Here is a 23,752-nt window from a genome sequence, read left to right on the forward strand (position 1 = left end):
ATCCTAAGGACAAACAAACACACACACACACACACACACACACACACACACACACACACACACACACACGCCCGAGGGAGGACTCGAACCTCCGCCGGGACCAGCCGCACAGTCCATGACTGCAGCGCTTAAGACCGCTCGGCTAATCCCGCGCGGCTGCATTTAGCATTTCATTCGAGTATCATGTGCAAGACCGAGCGAGGTGGCGCAGTGGTTAGACACTGGTCTCGCATTCGGGAGGACGACGGTTCAATCCCGCGTCCGGCCATCCTGATTTAGGTTTTCCGTGATTTCCCTAAATCGCTCCAGGCAAATGCCGGGATGGTTCCTTTCAAAGGGCACGGCCGACTTCCTTCCCCATCCTTCCCTAATCCGATGAGACCGATGACCTCGCTGTCTGGTCTCCTTCCCCAAACCAACCAACCAACCAACCAATCATGTGCAAGACAATCTTTGCTCACACTTTTTTCTTCAGAACATTCTGGAGAACATCTTGAACACTTGATTAAGAGCTGTTTCTCCTTCACGATTCGTGACACGACAATGTTGACACGTCCCCTACCTGAGAGAGTGCCTGCTCAAAACTGGATGGATTTTGTGCGACTCTATTTCCTTGTCCTTCCAGGTCGCCTCACCTAGACTTCTGTGACATTTTCCTTTGGGGGTGCACTAAGGACAGTCTCAGCGTACACCACTGGCAATAACACTGCAACAGCTCAGAGAAACATCGTTGCTGCTGTAATGGCCATTAGCAGGAGACTGCTACAGAAGTTATAGAAAGAAACTTAACTACCACTTGAATGTGTGTCGTGTAACTGACGTATTATTAGAACATTAGTACAGTGAAAAATCTCCTTAGAAAAATTAATGAATTACTGTGCTGATAAACCTCTTACGTTATTTGATTTTCAAACAGCTGAGCAGAACTGGACGTACTCAGACATTTCTCTCTTTACTTATTCTGATCAACACTAAACTGACACACAATATTTTTAGCAGAACGCAATCTGACTTTAAATAATCCCTACAAAAGAATGGCCCTGACCAACAATAACCTACACCTTTTATGAATCACCTACCTCACAAAAATCTTCGTTACTCGAACTAACGCAATACAGCGAGCGCCAATACTGCCAGCTAAAAATTATATATAATCAGTTCATTCATGATACACAGTATTACAAATATACTCTTTCTAATGGACACACGTCCAGATAGTCCGCTCTCAAAATTCTGCCATCTCTCTCTCTCTCTCTCTCTCTCTCTCTCTCTCTCTCTCTCTCTCTCTCTCTCTCTCTCTCTCCCCCCCCCCCCCCCCCCCCGCACATCCACCACTTCTGGCGGCTCACCTCCAACTGCACAATGCAAACCAGCCACAGACTGCACACAGCACCGTCAGTGATTTTCATACAGAGCGCTGCCGCAACACAACGTGGCATGAACTCGACTAACGTCTGAAGTAGTACTGGAGGGAACTGACACCATGAATCTTGCAGGGCTTTTCTGAATAGCACGTTGCAAGGCATCCCAGATATGCTCAATAATGTCCAGGTCTGGAGAGTTTGGTGGCCAGCGGAAGCGTTTAAACTCAGAAGTGTATTCCTCGAGCCGCTCTGTAGCAATTCTGGACGTGCGAGGTGTCGCATTGTCCCGCTGGAATTACCCAAGTCTGTCGGACTGCCCAATGGACATGAAAGGATGCAGGTGACCAGAAAGGATGCTTACGTACGTGTCAAGTCGTATCTAGATGTATCACGTGCCCCATATCACTCAAAGTGCACACGGCCCACGCCATTTCACAGAGTCTTCACTAGCTTTATCAGTCCCCTGCTGACATGCTGGGTCCACGGATTCATAGGGTTGTCTCAATACCCGTACGCGTATTGAAACGAGACTCGTCCGACCGGGCAATGTGTTTCCAGTCATCAACAGTCCAATGGCGTTAAAGAGCCCACGCGAGGCGAAAAGCCTTGTGTCGTGCAGTCATCAACAGTACACGAGTGGGCATTCGGCTCCGAAAGCGCATATCGATGATGAAATTAGGATTATATTGTAATACCTTCAGCTGCTGACGGGCGTTGATATACAACGGGGAAAGGTGGAAAATGTGTGCCCCGACCGGGACTCGAACCCGGGATCTCCTGTTTACATAGCAGAGGCTCAATCCATCTGAGCCACCGAGGGCACAGAGGATAGCGCGACTACAGGGACTATCTCGCGCACGTCTCCCGCGAGACCACAACCTTATATGTCCACACACTACACTCGAAGTGTCCCTACCCAACACACTCATTACTCGTGGAAGACATTCTTACCAAGTCCCGTAAGACTTCGGGGAATATGTGTGCATCTGCACCGGAGGAGGAGGAGGTCATCGCCGGTACTGCCAGAACTACAGCATGGTCCTCTGATAGTGACCGGATCAAATATCTCACGAAATAAGCATCAAACGAAAAAACTGCAAAGAACGAAACTCGTCTAGCTTGAAGGGGAAACCAGATGGCGTTATGGTTGCCCCACTAGATGACGCTGCCATAGGTCAAACGGATATCAACTGCGTTTTTTTAAATAGGAACCCCATTTTTTTATTACATATTCGTGTAGTAAGTAAAGAAATGTGAATGTTTTAGTTGGACCACTTTTTTCGCTTTGTGATAGATGGCGCTATAATAGACACAAACGTATAAGTACGTGGTATCACGTAACATTCCGCCAGTGAGGATGGTATTTGCTTCGTGATGCATTACCCGTGTTAAAATGGACCGTTTACAAATTGCGGAAAAGGTAGATATCGCGTCGGTATCGGGTCGATGTATAGCTATTGTGATCAAAATGTCCAACGAACGTGTGCTATGTATGCTGCTCGGTATCCTGGACGACATCATCCGCAAGTGTCCGGACCGTTCGCCGTATAGTTATCTAAGGAAACAGGAAGTGTTCAGCCACATGTGAAACGTCAACCACGACCTGCAACAAATGATGGTGCCTAAGTAAGTGTTTTAGCTGCTGTCGCGGCTAATCCGCACATCAGTAGCAGACAAATTGCGCGAGATCGGGAATCTCAAAAACGTCGGTGTTGAGAATGCTACATCAACATCGATTGCACCCGTACCATATTTCTATGCACCAGGAATTGCATGGCGAAGACGTTGAACGTCGTGTACTGTTCTGCCACTGGACACAAGAGGAATTACGACGACAAATTTTTTGCACGCGTTCTATTTAGCGACGAAGCGTCATTCACCAACAGCGGTAACGTAAACAGCCATAATATGCACACTTGGTAAACGGAAAATCCACGATGGCTGCGACAAGTAGAACATCAGCGATCTTGGCGAGTTAATGTATGGTGCGGCATTATGGAAGGAAGGATAATTGGCCCCCATTTTATCGATGGCAGTCTAAATGGTGCAATGTATGCTGATTTCCTACGTAATGTTCTACCGATGTTACTACAAGATGTTTCACTGCATGACAGAAAGGCGATGTACTTCCAACACGACGGATGTCCGGCACATAGCTCACGTGCGGTTGAGGCGGTATTGAATAGCATATTCCCTGACAGGTGGATTGGTCGTCGAAGCACCATACCATGGCCCGCAGGTTCACCGGATCTGACGTCCCCGAATTTCTTTCTGTGGGGAAAGTTGAAGGATATTTGCTATCGTGATCCACTGACAACGCCTGACAACATGCGTCAGCGCATTGTCAATGCATGTGCGAACATTACGGAAGGCGAAAGACTCGCTGTTGAGAGGAATGTCGTTACACGTATTGCCAAATGCATTGAGGCTGACGGACATCATTTTGAGCATTTATTCCATTAATGTGGTATTTACAGGTAATCACGCTGTAACAGCATGCGTTCTCAGAAATAAGTTCACAAAGGTACATGTATCACATTGGAAGAACCGAAATAAAATGTTCAAACGTACCTACGTTCTGCATTTTAATTTACAAAACCTACCTGTTACCAACTGTTCGTCTAATATTGTGAGCCATATGTTTGTGACTATTGCAGCGCCATCTGTCACAAAGCGAAAAAAGTAGTCCAATTAAAACATACATATTTCTTTACGTACTACACGAATATGTAATAAAAAATGGGGGCTCCTATTTTAAAAAAAACGCAGTTGATATCCGTTTGACCTATGGCAGCGCCATCTAGCCGACCAACCATAGCGCCATCTGGTTTCCACCTTCAAGTTAGACAAGTTTCGCTCTTTGTAGTTTTTACGTTTGACGCTTATTTCGTGAGATGTTTGGCCCGGTCACGATCAATGGACCACCCTGTATATACTCATATGGATATGGACATGACCGAAAGAACACACCCCATATCCATATAAGTACATATCGATGATGTTTCGTTCAATGGTTCACACGACGACACTGGTTGCATGTTTCAGTGCTGGGCCATCAACAATTTGCGGGAAGGTTGCACTTCTCTCACGTTGCACGATTGTCTTCAATTTTCCGGCCGCAGCGATGTCGCAGATTTGATATTTTACCTGATTACTGATATTCACGGTACACTCGTGAAATGGTCGTACGGGAAAATCCCGATTTCACCGCTACCTCGGAGATGCTGTGTCCCATCGCTCGTGCGCCGACTATAACACGACGTTCAAACCCACTTAAATCTTGATAACCTGCCACTGTAGCAGCAGTAACTGATCTAAGAACTGTGCCAGACACTTGTCTTGTATAGGCGTTGCCGACCGCAGCGGCGTGTTCTCCCTGTTTACAGATCTCTGCATTTGAAAGTATATGCGTATACCAGTTTCCTTGGCGTTTCAGTGCAGAAACCCTGTTTACAGGTCGAGGCAGTACGTACGCCAGAGCAGACAAGAGGGTCTCTGTCTGTGTTATACATTTATACTAGTATCCCTCTACTTTTATTTCTCTTAAACTTATTTCTCAGCTATGACATCTGTATTCCTTTCGAGACCTCGATTTTACCACTCTTACGTACTTAGAGATGAACTGTCTTTTGACCGAGAAACCAAGGACCTAGCTGTTTACTCCCGTAACCCCTAAGCAACCAGTCTTTCCTAATTTTGTGCGCCCGCCCATGTGGTCTTGTGGTAGCTTCCGGGTGAGACGCCTCGCCGCTGTGACAGAACTTCCTTGTAGTGTTATAGCCGTAACGCCGGATTCCGCGTCTCTCTTCCTTGTAGGACAGGCACCGTGCCACACGCTTTCACAACGGGCCGGACTTGTTTGGACATTACTGCATGGGGGGAGAGATAGCTCCCGCCCGGGGGGGCTTCTGTAGTATGTTGGGGGGGGGGGGGGGGAGCCGTATCGTCGTATCGTCGTATCGTTTCATAACATCGTAAGCGCTCTGCTCTCCTCGTGCGTATTCCACTGTCATCCTTCGTGATGGCTTTCCAGGAACAGCTTAACGCCAGCAATACATCGTTTGTGTAGAGTATTCTTCTGTGCTAGCGAAGGCTTGCGCGACTCTCCTGGTGATAAAATAATTGGGCATACACAATTTTAAGGGAAGGGAGGGCGGGTGAGAATGTTGTTCAACTACATTTTATCAAAGGAACTCACCTTTGCGTTAACTGAGAGTTCAGCAACACACCACGCCGCTCCCGTACAGCATGTATAATCTCTGTAGACTAAACCAGTGTAGGGTGTAATAAACAATTTTCCATTAGTTACGAACACTGTTATTTTCTATTAATATGTGCTCGTCTCAGGTCTCACAAATAGTTCCATTACCGGTTTCGCAATCTCAGGAAGTAGTACATTAGAATTTGAAGCTTTAAAAAAAAAAAAAGTCCCCTAATTCTGAGAAGGAAAAGAAATGGAATTAGGTGAACTGCCTGACTTTCGCAGACGATTTTGCAATACTGTCAGAAAATAATACAACCAGTTACTCAAATTTTCTGAAAAAAGTAGCACTGGTCTTAAAAATTCAGCTGAAAAACATTCATGACAAATATGTAAAAAATGTATCCAAAGACATAGAAAAACAGATAAAATAGAGCAAGTTAATAAATTCAAATATCTTTGAGTAACTGTACGAGAAAATCGACTAGACAAATTTGCGCTAGACGTTACAGTTAATGAAATGAAAAGAGCATACGGCTTGACAAAAAAATCTACTACAGGAAATGCATATCTAGAAAACGAAACCATAACACCATACCAAAGCGGTAAGACCAAAAAGTTTGTAAGTATGTGAATGCTTAGCGTTGAGCCGTAAGCTGGACAGAATAGTACATGAAAGACTTATCGTTAGAAAAGTAACGGGAGCAATAGAAACTACAGATGGCTGTAAAATGGGAAGTAACGAGGCGCGCTACCGTAATATAGCTAAAATATCAGAAGTAATCGCAAAGCTAAGATTAACCTTCTCTGGACGTCTCTACCGAATGAGTCACATGCAAATATTCCTGTATTTATAGAAAAAGACTCGCCAGCAGCATGGATTGAAAAAATGAGAGAACTAGAAACAAACATCTTCAACGGATCGGAAATAACAGAAAGAAACCTTTTTAATGCTAAAGTACAGTATGTAGAAGCCTTTCAAGGTAGAAAAAAAAAATAAGAAATGAGGAACAGTATGGACAAAAGGAAGGAAAAGACAACGTGGGGAGAAGATGGAGTACTGGAAAAAATAAGAAACAAGAATGAAGAGAGACCGAAGCTGATAGTGATCGTAGTTGGCTAATAATTTACAGGGCAGTAACAGGGTTCCACTAAGGCAGTATACTTCATCTGTTTAGACTTTTATATATTTTGAAAGTTCTTGAATCAAAATTCACAGTTCTGTTTATTCTGAATTACTGGTCACCAGGCCAATCGGCAGACAGTACTTTCACATATAAATTCCCAATGTTCCGCGGTAATTATGTGACGTTCTGTTTGTCAACACTAAAATCGTAGTCTCTCATTCATACCGGACTCAGCTGAATGCGTATTCTTGTCATTTCCAAGAAGTATACGAAAATTTTCAGTATTCACACTGTTGTTGCCTTCCCATTGTCGCTTGAGTGAGTATACATTCCTTTTACTCTTAGTGACACTCTATTCGGCAGATAGTACGACAGTGCGCTTTTCTCAAAGTCACACTTCGTGCTAGGAGTGTTGATACTTTTAAAAATATTCGGAATCCTGTATATCGATATTTATAAAGATATGATCGGCCCTCGATACTCGAAAGAAGCACCCCATATCGACCAAAAAAAATATCGACGTACCGGCCTCTAAAAATATCGGCTGTACATTGTAAATATACTGCCAGTTTTAGAGCTCTATATTTAATTTGAATACTTGAAAAAAGAGACAGCATTGGTCGTATATTTTTTTTATACTATTGCAAAATCGATTTTCTGTCACTGAGTGACCATCTTCAGTGCTATATTGTATAACTTAAATTGGGATGCACTGTTGTCACTATGCTTACGGCGATCACATAGACTCTATGTGTAGGGTCTATGTGATCGCCGTAAGCATAGTGACAACAGTGCATCCCAATTTAAGTTATACAATATAGCACTGAAGATGGTCGCTCAGTGACAGAAAATCGATTTTGCAATAGTATATAAAAAATATACGACCAATGCTGTCTCTTTTTTCAAGTATACCTGTTATCTGGTCGTTGTGCACAAGACAACATGGAGTCGCCAATCTCTATATTTAAGTTTTGATTTATAATTAGATATTTCGTATATCAACAAGCTAGCTGCCTGCTTGTACCCCTTCGAGCGAGAATTGAAAGGAAAAAGATGCACATTCACGACTGGCGATAACAACTTTGCTGTGGTAACTGGTTGTAAGTGTGAAAATAAACGATGCCCGATGGGTACGTCGCTCGGACTTGTCCGGGAACAGTTCATGTCGACTTCCCTGTTTTTTCATTTCTGCCAACGACAGCGACGTAGCATTTGTAGTGTCAAAATTGCGTGGTGAAGTTAAAGTTCCAGTTTCTGTTAGTAGCGCCAGTTACGCATTTCCCTTCGCACGTCTCCACCCACAGCAAAGACCAATATTGTCATTTAAATTTTTCTTCATAATTTTCAGCAACTGTTTTTGATGCTACCGTTGTGAAAAGATGACACACTAATTGAGTTTAAAAAATTCAGAACTTTACCGGAAATTGCGAAAAATACAATCTAAAATAAAAATATCGGCACTCGATATTGCCATCTCGATATCGATGTATTGCCAATATAAAATATCGATGGAATGAACGCTTTAGGATGTCTGGTTAGGAGCCGTCCTTGAAGTAACCTGTTTCTTTCGTTGTGTCACTGCGGTGCCAGCTGCCACTCAAGTTGCTGCTGCAGATGCAGTGCGATGCTCCAGCCATACGCCGAACACGATGGCCTTCCCTCTCGTTAGTGACACAGTCGTCTTGCGACCGTACCTTCCCGTGTCCTGTGACCACATTCCTGCCAAGTCTTTCTGCAGTATCGCAGGAGGAACATTCAGCTATGTTAAACGACCTTATTCAAACACACTGAGGTGTTGATCAATGCGTCTTTGTCGCCTTAAAAGCATTCTCGACAACGTCAGCTCACCACGTGCAGTCTCAAAGGTAACTAACGCTGTCGACTGTTAAAGCGCGCATTCGAAACAAACCTGATTTGCATCCTCACAGCGGTGTACTAGCTCTGCTCTTACGCGACTGGCTCGAAATTTGAGTTGTCATCTTTCAGTTGTACAAACACGCCTACCAACTCCTGTTTCGCACTGCTTGGTGTTGGGATGTTTTTCTCCGTCAGTGTAGTTAACGTTGGTTATCATACATTTTATATGTATCGAATGAGTTAGTGAATTAAGTTCCGCCTGAACGACTGCCCTGATGTGTGTTTACCTGTGTTACAGATCCAGCGCGTCCTGCATCTCCGTCGTTCGTCGGACCGGTTGTTGAACATCGCCACACACACATCACAGCAGGTATGTACTCTCGTAGTGGCCGTTACAACAGCAAGTGAGTGTGTTGTGTGCTACACGGAGTAATGCAGTGTTCATACATGAGACGTATAAAAATACGTCAAACTTTAGGCATTTATTCGTGACATGAAAACATTACAAGAAGTTCATATGGAAATGTGTCAGACAATTCTTCGTTAGTGCCGTATGGAATTACTTATTATTCGTGGCCCAAAACTCTTACTTACCAGACACACTTGTATCTACAGAAATAGCTTGAAGTGACGTCTTCCTGCGTCCATACATGACTTTTCCGTACGTCATCGAAAACGCCTGGTGCATTCCGCATTATGTCAAATCCCTTTTGGATAGCCTCTCTCAGGACACTGGGTACGGGAATTGGATGCACCAAGGATTTTAAGCATCGCGTAAGGAAAAACGGAAAAAACCATTGGATTCAAATCTGGCGATCTGCACATAGGATCCCCCTCGACAAGGCCACGTCCTTAGAAACTGGTTATCGAGATACTGGCGATCTATCCGTAGCAGGCGAGATGGAGCACCGGCGTGCATAAATGACATGGGTTGGATTTTTACTATCAAAACCAGTCTTGATCACAATTTATTTATTACGGTGACCAGTTTCGACCACTACTGTGGTCATCTTCAGACGAATGGGTAAGAACCTCCTTCTGGTGGTAAATCACATAGTAGTGATTTACCACCAGAAGGAGATTCTTACTCATTGGTCTGAAGATGACCACAGTAGTGGTCGAAACCGGTCATCGTAATAAATAGTGATAAAGACTGGTTTTGATAGTAAATATTTGTAACACTGATCACTATTGACTCCCGCAATGTATTCAAAAGTAATATTCGTTGGATGTCTAGAGGTACTTCATCACGTAAATGAAGCGGTTCATGTCTGAAAAACTGAAGGCAAGTTTATCCTGTAAGACGTCGCGGAAATACATAGGCGCCAATGAGGAAAAGATGGATGATGATGATGATGATGATGATGATGATGATGATGATTCCAACCCACACATTGAGGCTGAACCTCTATTGATCTCTGCCTTGCCGCAGGCACTTCATGAAGGTTATCGTAAATCCACTTTTTGTTTGACGCCGCCTGCTGTGATTTTCTCTCCTCTGCCAAAGTTTTCATTTGAGAGTAGCATTTAGAACCTACGCCCTCAATTATTTCTTGTATTTATTCCAGTCTCTCTCTTCCTCCACAGTTTAACACCATCGACAGCTCCCTCCAGTAACTTAGAAGTTATTCCCTGGTGTCTTGATGTCTTATCATCCTGTCCCTAAAGCGTTCTCGCTTCCCGCGCCCGGGTTCCCGGGTTCGATTCCCGGCGGGATCAGGGATTTTCTCTGCCTCGTGATGACTGGGTGTTGTGTGATGTCCTTAGGTTAGTTAGGTATAAGTAGTTCTAAGTTCTAGGGGACTGATGAGGATAGATGTTAAGTCTCATAGTGCTCAGAGCCATTTGAGCCATCCTGTCCCTTCTTGTTGTTGGCGTTATGCATGTTATCCTCGACTATTCTGCGGGAGAACCACCTTTTTTGAACACATTCTAAACTGATTTCTGAACGAACCGTATGTTGCTTTTTGGTGTCTGTGCCAGGGAACCCCGTCGCATCTAAAAATAAAAAACTGTCCCGCAGGCAAAAGGGGACGGGCTGTACGAACTGAGCAGGGTGGGGGGGGGGAGGAGGAGGAGGAGGAGGAGGAGAAGAAGAAGAGTGAGGAGGGGGGCACCACTATGAAGTTTTTGCCCCCTTCGGAAATATCCTAGATCCGAGCTGTCATTCACGCTACATTGTCATTGTTGACGCTAGGAGCCATTCTACATGATGCATAGTGAGGGCAGGCAGACCCGTCGTCAAGATTCCAGTCAACTGCTTGTGAAGATGACTATATTGCGCACAAGACACCATGACCTCTTCGCTTATGCGCTTACCATCGGAGAACAAGTAATGGACTCCTTGGAATATTCTCTGTCATAATGCACCATCGGTCGGATAAAAGCAGCAGCCGGACTTTGGAATTACCGTTCCATACGTAGGCTGCTGTTTACACCACAACGTAAACGGCTGCATGATTCGGAGTGCTGCCGTGACCGGAAAGCATTGAGTGCTGAGGGATGAGGTCGCATTGTCCTCACCTATGGATCGTGGTCTTTACTACCCCAGAGACGATCGTCGGCGACTATACGAGTAGTGGCAGCCTGTGGAGAAGTGCCATTCTTCCCATGTTCTGGGGAGGCCCAGCGGTGTTACTGCTGGTGATACGCTGTGGGGTGCCATCGGCATGACTCCTCGTCACGGCTGGTAGTGATTCAGGAACTCTGTCGGCACAATGGTACATCCTGCGTCCTCATGGGTTACCTCTCGTGCGACAGTATCGTGGCGCCTTTTTTTTCCACCGCAATGTTGTTCTTGTTGTGGTCTTCAGTCCTGAGACTGGTTTGATGCAGCTCTCCATGCTACTCTATCCTGTGCAAGCTTCTTCATCTCCCAGTACTTACTGCAACCTACGTCCTTCTGAATCTGATTAGTGTATTCATCTCTTGGTCTCCCTCTACGATTTTTACCCTCCACGCTGCCCTCCAATACTAAATTTGTCATCCCCTGATGCCTCAGAACATGTCCTACCAACCTGTCCCTTCTTCTTGTCAAGTTGTGCCACAAACTCCTCTGCTCCCTAATCCTATTCAGTACCTCCTCATTAGTTATGTGATCTACCCATCTAATCTTCAGCATTCTTCTGTAGCACCACATTTCGAAAGCTTCTATTCTCTTCTTGTCCAAACTATTTATCGTCCATGTTTCACTTCCATACATGGCTACACTCCATACAAATACTTTCAGAAACGACTTCCTGATACTTAAATCTATACTCGATGTTAACAAATTTATCTTTTTAAGAAACGCTTTGCTTGCCATTGCCACTCTACATTTTATATCCTCTCTCCTTCGACCATCATCAGTTATTTTCCTCCCCAAATAGCAAAACTCCTTTACTACTTTAAGTGTCTCGTTTCCTAATCTAATTCCCTCAGCATCACCCGACTTAATTCGACTACATTCCATTATCCTCGTTTTGATTTTGTTGATATTCATATTATATCCTCCTTTCAAGACACTGTCCATTCCGTAAACTGCTCTTCCAAGCCCTTTGCTGTCTCTGACAGAACTACAATGTCATCAGCGAACCTCAAAGTTTTTATTCTTCCCCATGGATTTTAATACTTACTCCTACCGCAATACCTGTCTACATATGGCACGAGTGTCTGTGAACCGTCTGCATGATGTTGAGGTACGTCTTCAGAACTGGCTGTGTTAGACAGTAGGATTGTTGATATTTTTAAAACCTCGGGATACTGATATATCGATATTAATAAAATACGCTTGTCGACCCTTAACGTATCGAAAAATACACCGGTATATCGACGGAAAAAGTATCGACGCACCGACAAAAAAAAAATATTATAAATATACTACCAGTTTAACAGCTGTGTATTTAAGTACTGATATATTGTTAGATATTCTGTGCATCAACAAGGTAGCACCCTGCTTATCCCTCTAAGACCAAGAATTGAAATGAAAACGATGCACGTTCACGCTTGGCGATAACCACTTCGCTTACAGTGGTTGCTGCATGTAAGTGGCACAATAAAAGGTGTCCGATGGGTCCGCCGTTTGGTTTCACATACCGGATTTATCTGTAACACTTCATGTCGACTTCCTTGTTTTTTCATTTCTGCAAACGCCAGCGGCGTAGCAGTTGCAGCGTCAAAATTGCGTGGTGAAGTGAAACGTGCAGTATCTGTTGGTTGCACCGAGCGCCGATTTCATCATTGTATAGATTGTATTGTATGTTAACCGGGGACCTAGTAACGACGGAGAGGCTCCGTCCCCGCCGCATCCGCAGTGGTCCACAACCCCACGACGACTACCGCAGTCCACTTCACCCCTCCGCTGACCCACACGAAACCCAGGGTTATTGTGAGGTTCGGCCCCCGGTGGACCACCCCCACTCCACCACCCCCAGGGAACGTCTCACACCAGACGAGTGTAACCCTTATGTTTGCGTGGTAGAGTAATGGTAGTGTAGGCGTACGTGGAGAACTTCTTTGCGCAGCAATCGCCGACATAATGCAATTGAGGCGGAATAAGGGGAACCAGCCCGCATTCGCCGAGGCAGTTGGAAAACCGCCTAAAAACCATCCGCAGACTGACCGGTTCATCGGACCTCGACACACATCCGCCGGGCGGATTCGTGCCGGGGATCAGGCGCTCCTTCCACGCCTGTAAACCGTGCGTTTTTTTTCCCAATAGTCTTTATTGAACAAACAGTACATATATACACACTATGCAAGTGTTCTTCAAGGTACCATTTAAAAATATACAAATGGCTGTTAGTTAAACAAAAAATATTACAAAAACATTAAATACAACAAAATATAACATTTTGTCTTCTTCCCTTTTTCTCCGATGCATGAGAACGTGGATAAAGGTGTTGCATCATGTGACAGGTAGGCATGGCACACCCCAACTTTGAGGAAGACGCTGCGGAGATAACCGGCAAAAGATTGTCGGTAAGAAGGTTTTCGGGTGAGGGTGCTATGCGCGGTCACAACTTTGTACCAGAAGTCAAGGACTGTATGCGGACCACTCTGAAAGAGGTATTCTAAAGCCTGTCCTCGAAACCAGATTAGGGTATGGTGCTTAGCAAGAGGGTAGTGAAATGTCTGGGGCAACAACAGGAAATCCGGTGTTACCGTCGTTGGCGGGGCACTGAGGTAAAAGCCCACGATTCGTTGGATGAGGAGCCATACGTTTCGTTTCAGGGGGCACGTAAGACCGTTCTCGTCGGTGTCTTCGAGCTGACAGTCAGGGCAGAGTGGGGAGGTGGCCAGTCCTATGCGATAAAGTCGGCTATTAGTAGGGAATTTGCCATATACTAAAACATACCAGAGTGCAGACACAGACGACGGTAAAAAGGGTGGATGCACACACCCCCAAAACGTTCGCCAGTTAATGTCAGGGTGCTGTAGCACCATGGGGGAAAATCATCGGTAGAAGTTGGCGTTAGACAGCACGGCCAACCGGGCCAACACCGACTCAAAGGAAGGCCTCGGCGCTTGTTGCTGACGTCACGTCAGCTAGGCACGGCGAACGCCAGGTGTGTTGCAGGCAGAAACGCCTGGGCGTGCTTATCACTATAAATCTCTTATTTTTGGGCAAAATGTTTGGTATTGTTTTGGATTCTGCAGTTTTATTTAGATGAAAGATTTTCTTACTATCGTAAAGCTACAAATGAAGATCATAGTTCTGTATTACTGAATCCTGTCGAAAGAAACGTGGATCAATATGAGAAGATGCTTTGCCCCATTGCAAGCTTCGGAAATTTTACATTCAAGTAACTATATTTACTTGATCCATTTTGTTATCGAAACTTACCCCAACCCCCTTACAATTAACTCGTTTCTTTTATTTGTTTATTTATTTTCGTTTGACATCGTCACTGGAAATGTGAACTAATTTACATGTGTAAAAGTCCAACTGTTGCCAGTCATTATATTACAGTCGTTTTCAACGAAAGGAATTCTAAACAGGAAACAAAATAGCTTCATACATCGAAAATACTGCTGAGCTTAAACTTTTTTAAACATGTACATAAGAAAAAATAAATATTCCCCTCTTGCAACTGAAAGGAGAAACTTTATAAGATAAAAAAAATTTATTTGATAAAACCAGTATCTCTCTTTTGCCTCTTCTTCTGTCCCCTACCCCCTCCCCCAAACTGTACAATCGCAAGATATTTCATTAACATTCAGTGCTCCTCACCCCATAGTCAACCAAGATACCTAAAGAAGAGCACCAATATGTTCACAGTTTCTTGTAAACGCAACCCAGTACAAACGTAACTTCCTCAGATTTACAAATAAGGTAAAGAAGCACGAATTCTGTTGCTGCTGGACCATGAAGTTATTTTTGTATGTCAATCCTTAAAGCAGGTGGAAATTGAAGTTCAGGAGTACACTATTTGTTAAGAAGTGTAATGAATTGCACAATTGATTGCAGAAATCTCTCAGAACAATGTGTGTTGGTCAACTACCGCCAATAGTTTCACATTTTCCTGTGTCAGAGAGGGAGACACCACCATTATGAGTTTTATGCCTGCAAGAGACCTGGCGTTCGCCGTGCCTAGCTGACGTGACGTCACGAACAAGCGCCTTCCTTTGAGTCGGTGTTGACCGGGCAGGCTCGATTTCATCATACTTCTCCAAGACCAGTCTTGTCATTTAGATTTCTGCTATTCAGCGTCAAAAACTGTTTTTGAAGAATGCCGATGTGAAGAAATAGCACACTAGTTGCGTTAAAAATGGTTTTTGCACTCATTCTAATTGTTCCCCCCGTGCAGTCGGTCTACTACTTTCTGCCAGCTATACTTCCTTCACACAGTCAACAAGAGAGATTGGACGTGATGAAAACTCATAAAGTAGTAAGACTCCTTCACGCAGTGAAAGTAAAATGTCTACAACAATTTCAGAAGAGCAACTTCAAATATTTATTGGAAATAGCGAAAAAATAGAATATAAGATAAAAATATGCGCACCAGATACTGCCACTTCGAAATCGACACGAAAACGACGTCGCCGATGTATATCATTTTTTGGAAGAAAATATTGATATTTTAACAACAGTGCTGCTGGACTAATGCAACCATCCTCAGATGCAGAATTACTGTGCTGCGGTGGCCGCCATCCCTGTGTTAAAGAGCTCAGCATAGCGTCCTCATGCCGCTCTTCCTTTGCGATCAGAGAACTCACAGACGAGACGTGCATATCGGTCAGATCTTCATTATTAACCCCTAACTACATTCGCTGTTTGGACTGACGTTAGTAACGTCGCGTGGTATTTTTCAAACGCAAAAATGAAAACCATCTGAAACTAACTTACTTCTGTTTTTCCCTAAACTGTTGCTAAAGAATCAATAAAAGCAAGGCTGATATTTATGAAAAATCAATCTTTATCAATAAATAAAGTCTTACCAATAGTGGAGGCCTTTACATAAACTTACTACTCTGACATCGTTAGCATGGGAGCGATATGTGGTATTATGAACACTGAATAAATTCTCAGCTGCCAAGATCGTTGAGATCCTTTATACGTATAGATAACCGGTTACGGCAATTCCGTGTTGCCATCTTCGGATCTGTGTTTACATCGTGACGTAAACATAGATCCGAAGATGGCACAGGGAATTTGCCGAAACTGGTCTATATGAATAAAAGATTTTAGCGATCTTCGCAGTTGAGAATTTATTCAGTGTTCACCGTAAATTAATATTGGCCTCTTAAATAGTGTTTCTCAAATTCATTTAAAAATCAAAGAAAATCTACTTCAATGTTCAGAAATAGACTACAAAGAAGAAATAATGACTTTCAATAAAGACAGTAGGTACATGAACGAATCAACTAAGCACTTATTTTCGTTCATCACAGTTGAGACGTACCTTTTTGTCAATGGAATTGATTTTAAACAGGTATTTTCGGCATTTAGATCATGTTTAGTTAGGTTTTTTACCCTTAATGCGTGTTCATATGTGGTACCGTGACAACTTTGACTTTCTTTTCACTGACTCGGTCCCGCTTGTACTTGCTACACAGATTTCAGTCGTCACCCAGTCTGTGATTTCAGATAGCGTCATCCTATCAAATATTTCATATTTATTAAAATAAATAGCACAATTCTCTAAGTAATCAAATGCTATGGCATAGAAAGCCATCGTCCTTCCGCAAATTTCGTAATCAAATTAATTATTTCTTGGTTAGGGTTCTCATTCTTTAATTTGTTCAAATTCATCTTGGTTTGCATGCCAATAAAACTGACAGTTTTTTCCTTTCGTTCATAACTCTTTCAGAGTTGATTGATATATCTCCTATTTCAATTATCGAGACTTTATTCTTCCCCATGCTTTTTAGAGCTCTCTTCAAACAGAGCCAAGTTTGACTGCTGGAACATGAAGTAAATTTCATTGATCGGACTACTGAAAAAATTTGAAATTATTTTAGGTGGCCTGCCTTCTGCGTCAAAAAATTGTTTTAACTGAATCCAGAACTTAAGAATCCTTTCAACTTCTGATATTAACGACAGCCGTCTTGTTTTTCTCTAATGATTGACGTCAACGTATAAGCAGAACTCTTCCAGTTTCTCTGTCCTTACCGTGTATATTGAAAAATAAATATTTTAATGATTATTTCAATGTCAACAGTTAAGACTACAGTGGCTGATAAAGTCCTTGTGGATAATCGAATTTCTTCTACATTTTTCCTAGTTCTTTATTAATTTCGTGAAACTCATTCGGCTGGCCGTGTTGAAGCTCTCCGAAGTTGGTATTGCTGTTGTCACCAGAAAAAGCGATTAATTTGGCTAATAAGCAGTTGCATTAAATTAGCTATACAAAACTGGAATTGTCTCCGATGTTTCGTTATTCAGCGAATCAAACTTAAGCAGCCCCTGTTCGATTCAGTCAGTTTCAGTACAGTACTGAACAACTAAAGGTAACGTCTTTTCAGCCTTGTGGTGCGATGCGTCGATGTCCATACTGTGAAATGAACCATCTCGCAATTGATTTATGCATTCGGACACGGCGTGTGTTGCGAGAATATTCTTAATAATCGCTGCAGCTTTGGTCCTGGCTGTAGACTCCTTTGCAGCGATTTTGCAGTCAGGATACATTGCGGTATTTAGTTTAACGGTACAGTTGCTAGACAACTTTATAAACTGTTCTTAGTTCTTCAACTACGAGAAATTCTTCCTGGCAGTCTTCTATAATCATAAATGTAGAAACAGGCTTCGATATAGATGCTACTGCGAATCTTTTTGTATGATTCTTGGTAGAAATGTGATGCCTCATATCTGTCTTATCTCCGTAAGTTACTGACTCCAAACAGTTACTACAAATCTACACAGCGCTTCCTCATCCGTACATCCGTCCTTGACAAAAGACCGCTCTTTCGTGTAATTATCCGTAAAGTGACACTTTCTCTTTCCAGCCGTAGGCATTCGGTAAGTTTCTTAGATGGTAAACAGTCGACAGTAACTTTAGTCACAACCACACGTCACTAAACGCCGCGCCTGATTAGCCGAGCGGTCTCAGGCGCTGCAGCCATGGACTGTGCGGCTGGTCCCGGCGGAGGTTCGAGTCCTCCTTCGGGCATGGGTGTGTGTGTTTGTCATTAGGATAATTTAGGTTAAGTAGTGTGTAAGCTTAGGGACTGTTGACCTTAGCAGTTAAGCCCCATAAAATTTCACACATTTCGACACGTCACTATACACTTCATACCCCATATACCCGCAGCAAACACGTCAAACATTATTAACTTGCACCCGTTGTTCGTATTACGTTTAGAAAGAATCGTCTTATGAGACCGCTGTTAAAATAAGTGCCCGTTTCTTCCGCGTAGCGCTGCTTAGAGTTCCAGCGTCGCGCTATGGAGAAGTCTCGTAGTTTTTTCGAATGATGGCGCCAGGTCTAGAACGTGCTTACATCGTCGATACATGCAACACCATCTGTGAGACGACCTTGTCAACATAAACTTGCCGACATGGATCAAACTAAGGCTACATTTACATGTTGCGTTAACAGATCTTCAGCTCTTGAGCCAAGCTCGCATCAGTATTTTGCAAAATCCGGAGAAAATTGGTTCCAATGGGGTGTTGGGACAAGCACGACCTTAACAATGACGGTCCCAATATATCGGGACGGATGGCAACCCTAAGATACAAAGATAAAAGGAGCTAAGGAATGAAACAAAATGCAGTTTGTAAAGAGCTAGCGGATGCTACCCAGAAAATGGTCCTGATCGTATTCCGAAATATTGTCGGTGAAGTTCGGTTTCACCGTGTTCGGTGTAGCAGTTACGTAGAGATTAGCACGAGACAGGAAATGTAACCCACCGAAAGACTAAAGACTCGTAACAAAAAAGGAGAAAAAAGCCACATTGTCAACCTACTGTAAGCGACGTTGACGGGGAACTTACGAGTAGCTTCAGACAAGGCGTCCAGTTTCAGAACTGCTGAGAGCTTGTTCCGTGCCAGAAACGCGAGACGCCTGATTGCCAAAGTTTTGGCACAGACGGCAACTACGTGACGTTGCTTGCCGTTCTGAAGCGCTTTCGCTTCACAGGGACAGCACAAAAAGATGACTCAAGCATTACCCTAGTCCCGTCGGTACCGTTTGCTCTGCAGAAAGTACAGGGTGTGACGCAAGACTACCGATTTACTACTCAATTGCCATTAGGGATAACGGTTTTGTGCGTATCGGACGCACAACGCCGTCTTGCAACGAAAATTTTATAAATTTATTGTAATTCAGTGACCGCTCCGTTCATTAAGCTTAGTTTCGACCTGCGAAGTTAATTTTCAGGTCAGGTCTACTAAAGCTAAAATACGAACATTTTATTTTTATTTATTTATTCGATTGGGTCAAATGCAGTTTAAAAATACAAGTATATAACATTAGTATACGTACACCATGTGATCTAAAGTATCCGGACGCCCCCAAAAAACGTATGTTTTTCAAGTAAGGTGCATTGTGCTGCCAGGTACTCCATATCAGCGACCACAGTGGTCAATAGACATCGTGAGAGAGCTGAATGGGGCCCACCGCGAAACTCACGGACTTCGTACGTGGTCATGTGATAGGGTGTCACTTTTGTCATACGTCTGTACGCGAGATTTCCACACTCCCAAACATCCCTAGGTTCAGTTTCCGACATGATAGTGAAGTGGAAACTTGAAGGGACACGTACAGTACAAAAGCGTACAGGCCGACCTCGTCTATTGACTGACGGAGAATGGCTCCAAGCACTATGGGACTTAACATCTGAGGTCATCAGTCCCATAGACTTAGAACTACTTGAACCTAACTAACCTAAGGGCATCACACACATCCATGCCCGAGGCAGGATTCGAACCTGCGAACGCAGCAGCAGCGCGGTTCCGAACTGAAGCGCCTAGAACCACTCTGCCACAGCGGCCGGCTTAATGACGGGGAACGGCGGCTGTTGAAGAGGGTCGTAATGTGTAATAGGCAGACATCTATCCAGACCATCACACAGTAATTCCAAACTGCATCAGGCTCCACTGCAAGTACTACGACAGTTTGGCGGTAGGTGAGAAAACTTGGATTTCATTGTCGAGCGGCTGCTCATAAGCCACACATCACGCCGGTAGAAGCCAAACGGCGACGCGCTTGGTGTAAGGAGCATAAACATTGGACGATTGAACAGTGGAAAAACGTTGCGTGGAATGACGAGTCACGGTACACAATGTGGCGATCCGATGGCAGGGTGTGGGTATAGTGTTATGGTGTGGTTGTGTTTTTCATGGAGGGGGCTTGCACCCCTTGTTGTTTCGCGTGGCACTATCACAGCACAGGCCTACATTGATGTTTTAAGCACCTTGTTGCTTCCCACTGTTGAAGAGCACTTTGGGGATGGCGATGGCGATTGCGTCTCAACACGATCGAGCATCTGTTGATAATGCACGGCCTGTGGCGGAGTGGTTACACGACAATAACATCCCTGTAATGGACTGCCCTGCACAGAGTGCTGACCTGAATCCTACAGAACTCTTTTGGGACGTTTTGGAACGCCGACTTCGTGCCAGGCGTCACCGACCGACATTGAAACCTCTCCTCAGTGCAGCACTCCGTGAAGAATAGACTGACATTCCCCAAGAAACCTTCCAGCACCTGATTGAACGTATGCCTGCGAGAGTGGAAGCTGGGCCAACACCATTTTGAATTCCAGCATTACCGCTGGAGTGTGCCACGAACTTGTAAGTCATTTTCAGCCATGTGTCCGGATATTTTTGATCACATAGTGTGTGTAAGGAAATTACCAAAATAAAAAACTACATATAAAACTAACTAAATGTCAATATATAAGTTCCTAATCCATGTAAGAGCTGTATCATCAACTTTCATGAGGTCGCTCTAGCTCCCCTCATAGGAACGCAAGTGGCAGTCATCTCTAATGTGATGACTGCCTGTTTCGGAGCCCCACATTCACGAAGCGGAGACTCTGCAACATCCCGTTTGTAAAGAGTGTCTGCCCACCGTGTCCAGTGCGAGGTCTGTTCAATTTGACACATGGGTTACTGTCGAGTTCTGTGCCAGCAGCATCACAGTTACTTTCGGAATCACTCACGCTCTTCAGTGACTGTTCTGATCCCTCAGATCTCTCATCCCGGTATTACTGGCATCTAGCTGTTCTGCTTGCCTTAGTGGTGGGTTTCTTGAATGGAGTCTATTTCGGTGGACTTGGTATGTCTTCATGTATGAATAATTCGTTCTCCTGTAGCTTGCGGCACCCCCTAAGCAAGACCTCGCTTCTGTGGAGTGCGGGTGGACAAATGTTGCTCAGCAGAGGGAGCCAGTTATTAACTGCATAGCGTGGATCCATTGAACGTCGATCAAGATGGCGTCGCAGTTCTATAGCCACACCGGGGCACAATACTCGGCTGCTGGGAAGACCAGTGTAATGGATGATGTGCGCGAGGTATCTGCTAAAGCTCCCCATGTCACTCCACACCATTTTTGAATAATAGTGTTTCGAGCCTTTATTTTCAAGATGTTTTCTGTATGAAAGGGTGCGGTCAAAGGCGACACCAATTTACTTACGGTACTTGTTTGGCAAAGAGATTTTAAGTCGCCACTTTCTAAAATAGCGCATAGCGGATAGATCTCCTGTGAGAATTGTCACTGCTTGTCGGAGATCCTTGGTTCTACAAGCAAGAGCGATATCGTCCGCGTAGCATTATTTCTGATAAACATGGATAATGGTGGAAAAAAAGACTAGTACGCTTCTTCAACATCCTAGATAGTGGATCAACGAGCTAAAGAGAACAAAAATAGTGGCAGTTTTGAAACTAGGGAAACCAGCTAAGTTTCAGACCAATTTCCCTTTTGAGCTGTACTTACAAACTCTTGGAGAGGCTCATTTATGACAGAATTAGCGGCTCCGTTCTGGAACATATCCCAACTGAGCAAGCAGGTTTCAGCCCACAGAGAATTTGCCCTAAGAACTTTCACAGAGACTAGTTTCCAAGAAAACGTGATGACCTTTGCGTTGGGTTCGCAGACCTAACCACGGTATATGACACAGTCTAGAAATGATGGGATGATATGCAAATTACTAAAATCAATTCGACGCCGAAAAACTGTAACTCTCATCAACACCGCGATAAACAATAGATATTTCCGTGTTTAGTTGGAAGAAAATGTGAGCAAGGAAACGAAATTAAGTGATGGTCTACCACAGGGGTCCCACTTAGCCCCCCCACCCTGTTATTCAACCTACATATTATCTCCTATTTCCCCGATATCAGGTCAATACAAAGATGTATAAGACTAATTACAAATAAAATTTGGTAAACAAAATGCAGATCTCAAGATTCCAGTAGTTCAGTGAACTGTAACTTACCTGCACTAATAGTACAGACCAGTCTAAGTTTTGATAATGGAGCGAACATTGTCATATGTCACGTAAGGTATGTGGTGCGCTGTATAAAGATGTGCATGAAGAGCTTAGATTTGAAACGCGACGCACCGTTGGTTGTAGGCAAGCGCGCGCGGATACCAAATGAGACACTAGCGACATCAGCTGTTTTCTTATGGAAGTAGTCCTTAGTCTAGTCCAACTGCACTTCATGAATACATCAACATTGCGAAAGTTGTGACTATGTATCATGTGCAGGGTCGCATTGGGGGAGGGGTGGCGGCGGGGGGGGGGGGGGGTGCTCCAAACTGGGGCATCCACTCTGATAGTTCTCAACTTGTCTAATAAGAATTATTCAAGATACAATCATCATAGGATGAAATATGACCAAAAATTTGAAACAAATTTCTTTGTTTGTTGCATCAACCTTCTTAATTTATTAACTTAGATGAGTTTTAAAAAGGAAGTTCGAATGTAGTGCATGATAATCGTGATTCATATTTTCTCGTTGAACGGAAGTGTTCTGCTCTCTCTTGTAGTTAGAGAATACCCAACACCAAAACAACGAAAAAGCAAGTCACTGCTTAGTTGCGCAGTAGCATGTACAATCGCACCAAAAAGTATTGGCACAGTTCCATTTTAGTGGTTCTAGGTTAAACGAAACATATAATTCAGAACAGAACCCAGACACGTGCCACCTTACATTACGTAGGCGTGTGTGTGTGTGTGTGGGGGGGGGAGGCGGGGGGGAGGGTGTGTGGGGGTGTGAGGTGTGTGTGTGCGGGGAGGGGGGGTGTGTGTGTGTGTGTGGGTGTGTGGGGGTGTGTGGGGGGTGGGGGGTGGTGTGTGTGTGTGTGTGTGTGTGTGTGTGTGTGTGTGTGTGTGTGTGTGTGTGTGTGTGTGTATGGTGGGGGGTGTATGGTGGGGGGTGTGGTGAAGGGGTGTGGTGGGGGGGTGGGGGTGGGGGGGGGGGTGTGTGGTGGGGGTGGGGGTGGTGGGGGGGTGGGGGGGTGTGTGGGGGTGTTCAGTAAGTAATGCAACACATTTTTTTGCCACTTCTTCGATTGAAAAAAAATTAGGTATTCGTTGTGGGGCATAGTGGAATATTATTCCCGCTTCAGAGCCTATAGTTTCACGAAGTTCAGGTAGGTGCCTGCACTAAACGTAGTCTTCAAAGTGGCGTCTGTAATGAAGGTGTGTTCCTAGCAGAAAGCTGTCAATGAATTTCTTCCGGCGGCCGGTGTGAAGCGCCTAGAACCGCTCGGCCAGTCTGGAACACCGCGCCCGCTACGGTCGCAGGTTCGAATCATGCCTCGGGCATGGATGTT

At 44.2% G+C, this 23,752-nt stretch overlaps 1 protein-coding gene across 6 annotated transcripts in view; it reads left to right on the plus strand.

Annotated features, from left to right (window-relative positions):
* LOC126210526 (pyruvate carboxylase, mitochondrial) overlaps nucleotides 1–23,752 on the plus strand; it is a 408,145-nt gene that overhangs the window by 223,882 nt on the left and 160,511 nt on the right. For all 6 annotated transcript variants that reach the window (XM_049939771.1, XM_049939775.1, XM_049939774.1 and 3 more), the window contains one exon: nucleotides 8,848–8,919. The gene's annotated coding sequence lies outside the window, so the exon portion shown is untranslated. The remainder of the gene's footprint in view (nucleotides 1–8,847; nucleotides 8,920–23,752) is intronic.

This window comes from Schistocerca nitens, chromosome 10 (assembly GCF_023898315.1).
Source record: "Schistocerca nitens isolate TAMUIC-IGC-003100 chromosome 10, iqSchNite1.1, whole genome shotgun sequence".
Classification (NCBI taxonomy): Eukaryota; Metazoa; Arthropoda; class Insecta; order Orthoptera; family Acrididae; genus Schistocerca; species Schistocerca nitens.